General features: G+C 37.5%; 1 protein-coding gene across 16 annotated transcripts in view; it reads left to right on the forward strand.

The window, feature by feature from the left end:
• Window positions 1–133: 133 nt before the first annotated feature.
• The window catches only part of LOC101750640 (translation initiation factor IF-2-like), a 255,334-nt gene continuing 241,136 nt past the window's right edge, over window positions 134–14,331 (forward strand). For 7 of the 16 annotated variants that reach the window (XR_005859869.2, XR_005859868.2, XR_006939148.1 and 4 more), the window contains exons 1-4: window positions 134–214; window positions 3,332–6,191; window positions 6,627–6,724; window positions 9,999–10,156. The gene's annotated coding sequence lies outside the window, so the exon portion shown is untranslated. Of the gene's footprint in view, window positions 215–3,331; window positions 6,192–6,510; window positions 6,725–7,037; window positions 7,151–9,998; window positions 10,157–14,331 lie in introns of those variants that run through there. The other 9 variants (XR_005859861.2, XR_006939150.1, XR_006939149.1 and 6 more) reach the window with 8 other exon arrangements.

Below are 14,331 nucleotides of genomic sequence, written 5' to 3' on the forward strand. Positions count from 1 at the left end.
AGCCGCGACTCATTCCCCCCCGCGCCCCTCGCGTCCGACCCAGCGCCGAGAGCTGCCCGCGGCGGGGGGGAGGAACGGAGGTGGGGCGGGTCGTGCCCCTCTCACGCCTTCTCCGAGTGCCTGCGTGAACCCCGGGGTCGAAGGCCGGCGAGCAGAGCGGCTACCCTGGAGGGCCTCGGGTGGGGGTCCCGGCAGCCGCCTCGGGAGCGACACGGTACGGATCGGGCTTCGCGGAGGGCTGCTGGCGGCTCCGGGCCGTGCGCGCTTTGCTTGGCCCGAGCTGCGTGAGCGGCGGGGGAAAGCAAGCTCTCTCTCGGAGAAAACAAACACAGAGCCTCTTCTCACCCCGCGGGTCGGCCCATCGGTGCTCTCCCCTCAGCCAGCAGGGAGACTTGAAGGAAAACGCAGTGACTAAACGCTAAGAACGTATCGGGATAACTGCCTTCTAGACATGGTCAGGTCTGCAGCTTGTGCTTTAAAAAAATGTTTAACTTCTTGTACAGCTGGGAAACCAGATCCTGCTATAACACAAGTTGTATCTGATTAAAAACAAATCTATTAATGCCAAGTAACATGTGTCAGTGTACATTACAAACAAGAGAAACCTTAGCAATCTAATAGCTGAAATCAAGTTTCTTGCTCGTTGGTATTTTACTGGAGGTTCGTGAACATTATCCAGCAGAAAGCACAGTACGATGTAGTGTTGGGTGGATGGGGAAAATCCATCATTCTTGAGCTCCATAAACGTACATATGCTGTGTGTGCAGGGGTGCGTATTAAGACTCGCTTTTCTTTCGGGGTCTGTTTTCTTTTGCATGGTGTACCAGGTGTGAACTTTCCGCTTGTGTTTTCAAGGCCCTCAAGTACTCTGACTCAGACTTCATCTCTCCCATTACCGTCTGCGCAGACTGCCCTTACCTCCCAGTGACAGTATAGTTATTTTGTTTCTCCTCCCAGGTGACTGTTTTCTACTTTGCAGCCTTCATAATGGGATGCCCTTCTTTCATTTTTTACCTAGAAGAAACAAATTATATTACTCCTAAAACCAGCAAACTGTTACAGAACCATTAAGGTAACGATGTTACCTAATTGAGTAAATTGAGTAACACAAGAACTTGTTATTATAACCTTTGTCCTTAAGAATGTGAACTAATGTAATCCAGCTGCTAAATTGGACAGCAGCCATTTAATTTTCCTGAAGATCATGATTCACGGTGCTTCACAAAAGCAGTCAGAGCTGGCCTCTGGGATTAGTGATTTTCTTGACTGCGATACTTGTATTTCTGGGAGGACACCAGATTGCATTGTGCCACCTAAACTGCCCTGCCTCACGAGGTCTTTCCCAACCAGCTGAGCCAGCTTCCCTAATTTGCTGAGAGGCGAGGACAGTTCCTGGTCAAAGGCACATCGAAAGAACAGTGTTACCACATAGGGACTTAATAGCACAGTAGTGGAGTCTATCACCCTGAAGACAACCCTGACAGCTTCCCCCCCCATCTTCAACCTTAGGCCATCTGCCATGGTCTTGATTTTCATAATGTGTCAATATTGTTTTAAAGTGCTGTGCAAAGGAAAAGATAAATAAAACAAAACAAAACCACCACCACCACCAAAAGCAACAACAAACCATGAGTTTTCAAACTGTTGAAGTCAGAATGACCTTTGGCAGCTATTTTCTAAACTGTTGATAACTTCTGCATGAATGTTGAGAGCAAGATGAACTCTTCAGCGGTACTGGAGTGCTTTAAGATTTGAGTGCATACACTGTGTCAAACAAATCTTGCACATCGGTGTCCCAGCAGGTGGATTGGTTGGATATAATCCTGGCCATGACAGGTTGAAACTGTTTAGAAGTATTATAATAAACTAACTCAGGGTTTCTAAATATGCTTTTGTTCACCGAATGGAATAATGGAAAGGGTCCATTATACATACTCATGCAAGAAGACAGAAAAAATATTCCACATCAATACTCATAAATTTGGCAAAATGTATTTGAAATTAGAGAGACATTCTTAGCTAGCAGAGTAGGTATCAATTCATCTGAATACAGGGGGAAATACCCAAGAGAAGACACTCTGATTTACCAGTAGGCCCAGCAGAAATGTTATATCCCTAAGGGATGTGTATACTCTGCTTCTTTAAACTGGATTTGCTACTGACACACTGCATTGACTCTGAAGAACTTCATTGTGACATAGCCCTTTACTACCACAGGTCTGTAATATGATCAATTGCATAAAGATTAAATGTTACCCATAGAAAAGGCTTTGTATAGACAGCTGAGTTGCTAGAAATCCAGAGTTAGCATCTCTTTACATACTTCTTGATGAAATTTGGGTGGAAAGACTTTTTCTATATGATCCATTTGGCAGATTATGAACCTTGACTTCAGTGTTCATGAAAGAATAGAGAAGTATGAAAACTTCCACTTTTTAGTGGTTCTTATTTTCACATAATCTGTCCATGAGAAAAACCCATACCAGACTTCATGGAAGAACTTGGAAGAACTGCCTCAACAGACAACAATGAATGCTGTATTTTAGTATTTAAGTACTAAATTTAACTACCAAGTAGTTAGCTAATACTACTAGTATTTAACTACCAAGTAGTTAGCTTGCAAAGACTGAGCACACACAATCAGTATCTTTTAAATATATGATGGAAGCTGATCTGCTCATTTAAGAAAACATTAGAGAGTTGAAACTGTTGATGCATTATTTAATGGTAAAGTCAAATAAATCATGCTATCTTTACATGTGTGTGTTCTCCTTCCCCTCAGCCCCCCTCTCTGGAATGTACATTAACACTTGCCAGAGAACTTTGTCATACAATATGCCAACTGGACTCATAAATATCACAAACAGCTATTATCTGAAATCACAGGCATGAAAAGATATTAAATGTTTCCAGTAATGTTTGGTTTGGGTGCTTTGAGTGACAAGTATTTCCATATAGACAGTCTGCACTTTCTGTTCTAATTTAAGAAGTATCAGAAACATTAAGTAATGCCTTAGATATTAAAGCTATTCAGATTAAAATCTCCCACCTGTCTCACTAAATGCAAAGCCAAATAAATACAATATTTATATGTTACTTATGTGCAGAATGGGATTTCATTTTACTCTTTTTAATAGAAATCTTGGCTAGCAGGTTTTCATTAGTTCTGCTTTCCTTTGAAAGAGATTCCATTGATTTTAATTCATTTTTTTTATTTTTATTTTTTTTAAGAAGGAGACAGAAGTATGGTCTCTGACATGTCACTCTGTCACCCTAAATGGTTGTGCTTTTTTTTTTCTTTTCTTTTCTTTTTGTTTTTCTCCCCCAAAAGGTGATTAATGCCTCATTTCTGTGACCATCTCCATACTCTGCAAGGTGCTATTCAAGTTGCTATGATAACTAGGTAAGTGATATCATACTTCAGAATGAGCTATGACGCAATTAATGTAAGAAGGCATTCAAGCAAATTTGCACAGCATGAATACTTCAGTATATCCATTTCCTCACATTCTACTGAGAAGAAAAAGTGGAAAACAGAGCTAGAGAAATGTCCCAGATGTCTAACTGTGTATGGGTTGGTTGAAAGGCAAATTTCAAGTCACAGACTTATTATGGTTTTACCAAATATTCTTCAACAAGAAGCCTTGTTCAGCAAGTATAACAGTTCTTAATGTCCTAGTTGTTTTCCTGATGCTAGTTCTATATGATTCTGTTACACTCACAAGTTAGAAAAGTGGCAATTGCTGCATAACAAGATGAGGTTATGCAGCTATGCTTTATTTGAGATATTATTATTATTTCAGATATCCTAACTAGCAACATACAGGATAATTCAAGACAGACACACTGGCTGCCGGAGGTGTCCAACTCACTTAGAGGACAAGAAACTGACTTAACAAATGGCTCAGATATTTGCCAAAAGGCATATTTACAGCACAAAACCATATCAGCCCATGCTGACTCAGAGGCTGGAATATTTTGCTCGTTCAGGACAACAACAATACAGGCACAAAATTTTTTTATACTTGGGGACAATACGAGAACACAGGTTACATCAAAGATGAGTACAAGGAACTAGTTGTGAAAAATCTGTTACCAAAGATCATACTGTACAAGTTGTTGAAGATGTCAAAACTTTTGTGGTGAGATTTGGAGGAAAATATTAAAACAGCTCTGTGGTTAATCTGCTTTCAAGCACAGCAGGCAGGCTGTGGGAGTAAGCATAACATATTTTATGGAAATATGAGAAATAGCAACTGAAAGCAACGTTAACAGAATAGAAATGGAAGTCAATGCTTTATCAGAATATGAGAATAAGAAAGTTTGGTTTATCAGCAGAAAGAGGGTCAAAAATTGAAGACTTAGGTCATTTGCTTTATAAAGTGGAAAAGGGAAGTCACTGGCAACATTCAAAAAGGGAATGAAAACTTGTACAGTGTAATTTCCCGATTTGTAAGAAAGCCTAGAAAGTATGCAGTTTGTGTGAAAAGATTTGTCAGACCACGTGAGGAAGATGTTACAGAAAATAAGAGGAAAGGGAAGTAATGACTAGTTTTTAGATTGCCTCGAACTGATATGATAGAAGAATAGTTGATAAGAGAGAGCCTTCTGTCACTTAGCTGAAGGAACAAGAAGTTGGTGGAAGTGTTTATTATAGCTGCAAGAAAAGTTCTGTGGTAAAGAAAATTATTCAGCGGAAACTATTTGGTGATGATTGCTTAGCAAGTTATGGGCACAGCAATTTAGGGGTCCCATCATAGTGAGAGACTTTCAAGCACTCCAGCATGCCCTTTTGTGCAATCCCAACATTTTACACTCAACACTATCACAGTCAGTATTTTAGGTATAGTGAGAGTACATTTTGGAATGGCATAGGCTCCCAGAGGAGTGTGACTGTGAGTGTGAGCACGTGCTGCCAATGCTGCACAGGCCTTGCCTGCAGGCAGTTCTGCCAGGCCTCAAGCTTCTTGAGGCTGTAGCCAGGCTCTGAATGACTGAGGCAAGATTGAGTGCTAAAGCATGCCCTGCCCTCTCTCTATCTGATATAATTATAGGAGGACCTTTAAAACCCTGTATTTGGCAGTGTCTTTAAACACCGCAGCAGCATGGCAGCTGGCAATAAAAACAAAACAAAAATATGTGAACCCCTCCCATGCCTCTTGCAACTTTGGCAACGCACCGTACAAAGGACTGTCTACCCTATTCATTTGATTACCAGCTCATTAAGCAATACAAATATCTAAATATTTGGAAGGAAATGGTTGCGTGCCTGAAGTGCAAGGTTTCTTAAAAAGTTAATGTGATCGATTAAAATCAGACCAGCCATGCAATAAAGAAACTTGTGTTTCTTAGAACTGTACAATTCTAGTGTAGCCCAGGATAGTCTGTCTCCTTAAAGGATTTTAACTACTAGATAAAGCACATTCTCTTAAGTATTGATTGAAAACTGGAACAGGTTGCTCAAGGAGGTTGTGGATGCCCCATCCCTGGAAGCATTCAAGGCCAGGCTGGATGTGGCTCTGGGCAGCTGGTCACCTTGCACACAGCAGGGGGTTTGAAACTAGATGATCATTGTGGTCCTTTTCAACCCAGGCCACTCTATGATTCTATGAAATGTAGGTTCTTGTTAATATTTATTAGATAAATGCTAACTTGCTTTCTTTGACAGGCATGCAGCTGAGGAGAGATGGCATATGTTTTTGATTATGTTTTACCTTCAAAAAAGTAAGAACCTCACAACAACAACAACAAAGAAAGAGAATTCCCAGGAAACGTTCACTCCAACTTTGAAAAATAATGATTTATCAGGAAGCCATGAATCTAATGAATTCTCGTTATTCTGTTTTCTGAGTTTCTGTAAGGTCAGACAGATATAATTGTCTTCCACACTAATGTTGTTGCTCCATCCTATTTTTCTCTACGTGCAATCATTCTCTAGGTACATCAATTTTTGGCAGGTTTGTTTTAGGAAAAGGTATCTGTAGCAAAAATGCTGAGTCGGCTTGAAGCAGTGATTGAGCACCTGGTGGGAAGGCAGGCACAACTCAGAGGAGCTCAGGTGCATGCAGTGTATCTGAATGACTGGAAGGACTGGAGCCAGGATCCACCCCTTCTCAGATCTCATTTAAGGGCTGGCAGCCCAGGTAGGTGTATTTTGCTGGAGATCTTTGTGTGCCTGAGGCCTTCTGAAGGTAAGTAGCTACTTTCCTTTATTTCTGTGCCTATAGCTGTTGCATTTGAGAAGTTCCTCATTTTCTGCAGCTTAGGACCTTGCTGCTCTGCTGTCATTGCTGTGCTTTCCATCATATTGCATTATCATACGCAAATATTTTTTGAGGTGGTTGCAGAGCAACAAAACTGAATTTTGTTGTGCGAGGTGATTGTTAGTTTTAAGTTTTGTGGAAGTTAGTGAACTTCCACAACTGTTTTGTGGGCAAAAACCTGGAAGTTCATGTACCTATGACGTACAGTAGATGATTGCTATCTAGTCAGCTGAACTGTCAGAACTGTACAGAAATAATATGGGAAGTGAGACAAATCTTCAACACAAGATATTAGAAGGGAAGAATTAATGAGAGATGTACTTACTGGAGATGATATTTGCTGTGGTCTTTCTCTCATCACAGAGTGGGTAAAGAGGGCGTTCTGCATCACAGTCTTGTGCTGTTGCTTCGTAAGAGAGCCAGGAGTAATACCCTAGCACAGCACAAAATGGAAGTGGGAAGTAAGTTCTCTTATTAGTCATTCTCTTCTTTTCCTCTCTAGTGATGGCAGAATGTTTTGTTACTTTAGTTTGTGAAAAAAGAGCAGGACTAAGAAAACGTTATATAGGTTGTACATAACAAATGTTTAGAGAGGATGACTCTGGATCATATTTTTGTGTGTTTTTTTTATTATTATTATTTAATTTAACTCTGGAATGGCCAAATATGAAAGGAAATTACCAGATATTCTGGTAATTCAAAGTGTAAAACATTCTAACAGAAAAAAGCTTTGTATTAACTAGATAGTAAATTATTACTTTGTTGGTTTTCAAGAGGTGTTTGGAGCGTCTGAGGCTAGAACAAACTGATGCTGATAGACTCACTGAGAACTCCACCAGGAAAAAATAAAAAGAAAAGTTGTAGATTAATAAAAATTTCTTCAGAAGGTCAGTGATTGCACAGATAATTCATTTTTATAAGACATAAAATAATAGTAACTAATACTGTTGGTTAGTAGTATATATGATGATACCAGTCAGCTGAATATTCTCAAGATATCATTTGGCAAGTTACAGAATATATCTTTATAGCTTTACATGTCTATTCTTAAATTTAAGAAACCTAATGCATTCTTAATGCCCAAAGCCTTTGAGCAAATGGTGCTTCATATATTGCTACTAATTTCAGGCTCAAAGTGTTAAGATGAAATCAATAAATAAGTTGAAAATCTAAAGTTATTTTTATGCTTAATAACTGAGTAACAAAAAAATAACTATATAAAACTACTGAACTTAGTTTCTGAAGGAAATATGAGTATTGATATTAGCCTTGTATTTTCACCAATATGGGCATGTTTGTTTCAGAAATAGTACTTTGAAATGTACATATTGATAAAATAGTAGTTATTGAAAAAAAATCTATCAATCAGTATAATAAAACAGTTTTATATCAGAGAGAACATTATAGCTAACACTTAAAATTTCAGACAGAACATAGTCCTTATGTTACTAAACCTGTTTGTGAACTATTTTAACCACTAGTAGTCAATGACTGAGTATCATTTCTGATTATTTGAAATGTTTACAACTACAAAATAAACTGTAGCTATTCATTCTAGAAGAGTTTATTATAGGCTTTCCAGCTGAAATTGTTGGGTGAATCTTGACATGCTGAGGCGTCCATGACCTATGCAGCTTGGGAAAAGAAACATGATGTACTGATACAAGCATCTCTGTTCTCCATGAATGTAGACACATTCAATCTTCTCTCCATACTCAAAGCTGTAATGGAAATATTTGATACAAATCCATCTGGAGTGCAGCATATGCTGTTTCTTTGAAGAGAGCTACAGATTCCTACTTGAGAAATCATCTTTTCTGTTATGAAACTCAAATTCTGTCATAGCTTTGTGGACATGGTAAATCTATAATGCACTGTTTTTTTTTATGAAGCAATTTAAATAGGTCTTCTGAGATACTTCTATGATCATATAAAAACAGAATCCATAGCCACATAATGTATTATAACAATTTAAGATATTCAGTATGACATTTTAAAGGGCAGCACAGATGTTGGGTTCAGTTCTGGGCTTCCTAGGACAGGAGAGATGTGGAAGACAGAGCAGCAGAACAAGTTAAAGGGCCCCTAAAATGACTAAGACTGGAGCATTTGACATATGAGGAGATGCATGGAGGGCTGAGATATTTCAACCTGGAGAAGAGAAGGCTGATGGGGATCTTGATAATATGCATAAATTCCTGATGGAGTGATGTAAAGATAATACAGTCAGACTCAGCAGTGTCCAGTGACAGGACAAGAAGTAACACAAACTGTACAAAGAACCTTGAAAAATGCATGATTGCAAAAAAGTTCAGCAAAATATTCTACTTCTCATCAGTTCATTTAAGTAATCAGTTCATTTTCTATTTTTAAAACTGTGAAGAAACACTAATAATGACAAAAGATGCCAGATTACATGAAATCTCCATAAGTTTCCTTACTTAGGAAGCTGTTGCACTTTGCAATGTGAGTATTGTCCAGTTATGTGGCATGCTGTGTGTCCACAGAATTTGATTTGGTTAGTTTCTGACATTTGTGTATTTTCTCAATTCTAGTTATAGTATAGAATAAAATAACATGAAATCCTACTATCATAAAAAGGAAAAAAAAAGAAGAGGATAAGTTCAGAGTTAAATCAGTCAGCAACTGACAGCAAAAGTGGTTTAACTTTTATTTTGACTCCTACCTACACATTCATAGAAAGAACGGCACAGAGATATTAGTGTCACATTTGTCTATGTACTGAGGATGGTATAAAAGATTTCCAGAACATGTATAATTTTATCTACATGCTGATTACCATAGTAATCAGAGATTACCATAAGTGCACAACCTTCTTTCTTCAAATGTAGACCTTTCTGTTTTTCTTTTCTTTAAAAGACAACACCTAACAATTCCTGGAAATTATTACATGAGCATAAAATGATTTGTAGTACCATTAAATAAGCTCTTACTTTTAGAATTAATCCATTTAAAATTCTTCATAATTCTATGATGTCACAAGTAAGAAATTTTCACGTCAGATGTTTCCTTCAGTGTGGTAATGTGCAGACAAATACATGTTAGGCAAGAATTGAGAATATTTAAGTCTATTGAAGAGTAGTTGGGCATTTCAGTTATCTCTGGTCTGCCATAGAACTCCAATAAAAAGGGGACCAGAAGTCTTGGCAGATTAAAAGACCACATGGCTCTATTGTTTTGGTCATCTAATGTTCCAAAACTAAAAATCTTTCTGCAGAGTAGAGGCTTTACTTTTCTGCCCATACCTCTCTCTGATCCCCCAGTAATAGCTATATCATTCTATGCTTATGCTTCTGTACAGAATTAATAAATAACACCTTACAAAAGGTATTTTTCCAAGGTCCATTTTATAACAGTTAACTTGAAAAAAATCTGGTATTTATTAAATCTGATAAAGAATATTTCAATTTCTGATAGATTATTGATGTATTTTTTGGATGTTGCAATTGTTGTTGCTGTTTTTCCAATTCTGCTTTGCTCTTGTTATTGTATCACTACAGTTTTGAGAAATCTGGATGAGTCTGAACAAATAAATCAGTAAAATCTCTTTTGGGGATAAATGGTGTGATGTAATAGTATTCAATTTCCTAAGCCTTTAATTTAACATTTTGAAGATGGTCAGTGTTAAAACTGTATTTAGGCATAAATTAGACAGCTAAGGACTAAAGAAGAATTATTTAATATATTCCCCTCCCCCCCCCCCCCCAAATTTAGGACGGGATAAGTTGAAGATGGGACTAACATACACAGATGTTTGAATGGACTTTATTCTTCATTAAAATACAACTGCTGGTGGGATTAAGGAAGGAGTATGTCACCACTGAGATTATGAAGCAGTGGGTGTCTTCAAGAAGATGAATACACAAGAATAGGTAAGAACATTGCTAGTGACTTCTATATGAACTAAACATATTATGACCTTTCACAGACTGAAGCATGGACTCACTCAGCTGCATACTCCCTGTGTACTTTGGCCATGTCATGCAGAGCTCTGGCTGCCAAAGGACTTCAGCAGCTTTCAAACACGTGTTCAGCTACTGCACTTGTTTGATGTTTTTGTTTTTACCAGGAAAACTGTCTCACTGACTGTGTTAATCCTTTTCTAGTATGTGCATAAAGACATCTGCGCATAGTCCACCAGTCCCCTAACTGATTCTATATGCTGTGGTGTGAGGAGAGGTATGCACAGACTGAACTGGCCTCTGTACAGAATGAAGTAGCAGTGATTTGCCTGTTGTGCAACTTCTACTTGTCAAAATAATTCCATGGTACAATATTTGTGTAGTCTGTGTTTCCTGCCTCTTTTTCCTTTAATAGGAGGGAGGGTAAGGTGCAAATCCACACATCTCCTATTTGAGGGGTGTTGTTTATCCACCTAAAGTCAAGATTCTTAAGCACTTGAGCAGTGCTTTTGGCTTTCTTGAACAGGACAACACTAATTTCAGTAGGTGAGACACAAAGTTTTAAAAAAAGTGAAGATATAACAGATACCTCCCTTTTATTTTTTCCAACTTATTGCCTTAAATTTGTGTCCAGTGTATGAGCTGAACAATCTCTTATTGAGACAGGCAGATCACTTATTGGGCTACTTAACTCCCCTCATGTATTTCATAATCCATTGCTGTTGATAGAGTTATCACATCTATGTAAGTGAACCTTTTACATGAGTAGTGACTTACAGACATCATTTTATGGATCTATGTACCTCAAGTACTTTGTCCAATCCTGTGTTCAGTTTTGGGCCCTTATCTACCAGAAAGACATCTGATTCTGGAGCATGTTCAGAAAAAAAGCAACAAAGTTGATGAGGGGTCTGGAGCACAAGTCTTATGAGAAGTGGCTGAGGGAATTGGATTTGTTTCCACTGGAGAAGAGGCTCAGGGATGACCTTATTGCCCAATACAACTGCCAGAGAGGAAGTTGTGGTGAGGTGGGGGTTCACCCTTTCCCCCAGATATCAGAGATTATACAAGAGGGAATGCCCTCTAGTTGCAGCAAGGGAGGTTTAGGTTGGATACTGGAAAAAATTATTCTTAGAAAGAGTGGTGGGGTATTGGTTCTGCTGTTTTGTGTGTTTTTTTTTTTCCCGATTCTCTCCCTCATCCCAATGGGAAAGGGGGAAATGAGCTAACAAATGTATGATACTGAGCCAGCTTAAATAACACCAACCTTAATGATTTTGTGATTCTGTGACCTTATATATGTATGAATTGCACTTCTTGAGTGGCAATTGTCAATACCATGCCAATACAATATTAAATAAGATTTTCAGAATTTGTTGAATGCTTTCAGTTAAGGGAGAAATATCCAGAAATAACTAAAATAGGAGCCATAATAGCAGAATGTATGGTATATAAAAGATCAATTCTTAGTCTTTTCAAATAGTAAGCAAAAAAAAAAGTCCTGAAACTATGAAGTTAAAATCCAGAATAAGAGTGTGAAAAGGAATGCGAAGAAATACTCTTAACAGTAATTTGTGATGCATCTAAAACCAGAATGTTTTTCAGTGACATGATATTCTGTAAGTGTGAGGGGGATCAGACTAGATCATTCCATTTTTCTCTTGCTCCCTGCACCACATGATGTCTCAGGCCACTATTCTTTTTAAATAAGGATATCCAATGTTTCTTTATTAGGAAATCCCAAATCTCCTATGGCAACACACTTATTTTGACAAGCTTTTAACAAAATATCACTTGAATAAGACTGTTATTTCTTTAGTAACCACAATTTTTTTTTTGGCAAAGTGAATGTTCAGTTCTGAATTTGTTTCGTTGTCATTCATTTAAGCTCTTATATTCTACCAGTTGTACTACCATAGAATGACCTGGGCTGGAAGGGACCTTGAGGAGCACTTAGTTCCAACGCTGTCCTGTGGGCAGGGTTATTATACCACTGTATAGTTTTTATTATATGTAATATTTCTTTATGATTTCAGTTTCCCATTTATTTTATTCTTTTTTTCCCCAGAATTTACATTCCAAGAATAATTGTGAGATTTTTGATTGCAAATTCCTTTCCAGTAACAGAAACAACAGTGAATTTTCTGAAAAAATAGAATTGTAAATTCCGTGCTATGCTAGTCATGGTTTAAGACTTATTAGACAAATGTATTTAGATGGATTGCCTACCTGCAGAAAAACAAGCTTTAGTGTCTCATAATGTTACTTGACTGCATTCCCATGAGTGACGCCTTCCCTTCATAATTTTTAGTGTCATCTAATTTATTGCTTTTTGCTTCAGATCATGAAGTTCCCACAAGGTATAGAAGTGTGTGTTGTTCAAACTTTTATTAGATACATAAAGATGTAATAAAAACATCATCCTACCATTTTTGGAGGGAAATTTTTGGCTGGCTTGAGAATCACAGTCTAGGTGAAGAGGACTATGTAATCCATTTCTTAGCAGTTGAGACAGCAAAATCTGTAAGGTAATTTACATTATTGCAGCAGAAGTCTTCAACAGAGTTTAATTAAAATGGTTCATTGATCTGAAGATACTCATGATTTAGCACTGAAATTAAAGAAATCCACATCAACAGAACTTTTTCTCAGGCTCATGATGCCAGATGGCATTGCTTTGCATATGTATGTATCATGTGTATAAATCTACATTTAATGACCAAAATATGGAATGGTTTTTCAACCACTCCCAAGTAAATGATGTAATGCCAAGATATGAGGCACCTGGTTCTGACTGCTAGATTCAGATCACTTAAGTGAGGCACCTGGGTTTTTTATACAGTTCTTGGAGAGAATCATAGAATTGCTCACATTGGAAAAGACCTTAAAGATTATCAAGTCCAACTGCAACTTAACCATACTACCCTAACTCTAACAACCCTCAGCTAAATCATGTCCCTGAGTGTGGGTGAACTAAAGAGGGAACTTTTCTGGTGAGTTGCTTAGAGCCTGAGAGTAAACATAGGTATTACACTTACACTGCATAGGTCTGAGCCCTGTGCTTTGGGTGTTTCCATTTGGCTCCAGCTCTGCTTCTGTGTATCAATGTTTAACTAGAAGGGAATATTTGTGTATCTAAAGCACAGACATGTTAATGGTGGCAGATTACAACAATACACATAATGCAGTTAGACTGTGAAGCATACAGTCACAAAAGTATTCAGAAAATAAAGTTAATTCTTGAAGCAGGTTTGAAGTTTTTGTCTCAATTTAGGTATATGCTAATTTGTCTCTCTATATATTAATACACATTCAATAATCAAAATACATTTGTGTCTGATCTATATACACATGACCGGAATACTTTTCTAAACCTAGAAAATGGTCTTGTACTCCATGTCACCAATTTCTGTTTGGGAGATAAATTAGACCATTACAAATGCCCTGAACTAGTAAACCTCGAAAAAGGGTAACAATATTTAAACAGTGTTTACAGAGTGAGTTTATGGTTTTCTTCCTGGCTTGGGTGAAATTAGGTGGGGCTGATATAGTTCAGTGCCAAGAAAAGCATATATATGTGTCTCAAAGTGGCCTTTTAGTGAACTTATCCAATTCAATACCTCAAAAAAAAAAAAGTCTGATATGCAATATTTAGCACTTTTATAGTATGGGTTTTTTGTTCTTCCTCTTGGAATTGCTGAGCTGAAGGTCAGGCATTATGTTTTTGTCTCACTTCTGTATGAGTATAAATTAATTTCATATAGGCTGTGCCTCCTAAACTTCGAAGAGTTGAGAATATACTTAATCATGATCCTACTTCCCAAAGACACAGAATTTGTAGTGTTTTAAAGAAAACAAATGACCAATATTTGGTTGAGGGTGAAAGGAAAAGAACAGATGTGTTAAAACAGGCTTTCATAAATGTATTATTTTTGGAAATAATAAAATTTGAAGATAAAGTATGCTTAAACTTTCTCAATGTCTGTAAAGTCTATCAAACTTCTTGAATCAAATAAAAGAAGGGGATTTTTCACAGACTGATAGCACAATATCTTTTAATATCGTAGTGTAGTTCACTCCTAGATACACTTTTTATTTTGAACTTTTTTGCCTTTACTAGTAAGCTTGATTATTCCATTTTATTA

This window comes from Gallus gallus, chromosome 4 (genome assembly GCF_016699485.2).
Source record: "Gallus gallus isolate bGalGal1 chromosome 4, bGalGal1.mat.broiler.GRCg7b, whole genome shotgun sequence".
Taxonomy (NCBI): domain Eukaryota; kingdom Metazoa; phylum Chordata; class Aves; order Galliformes; family Phasianidae; genus Gallus; species Gallus gallus.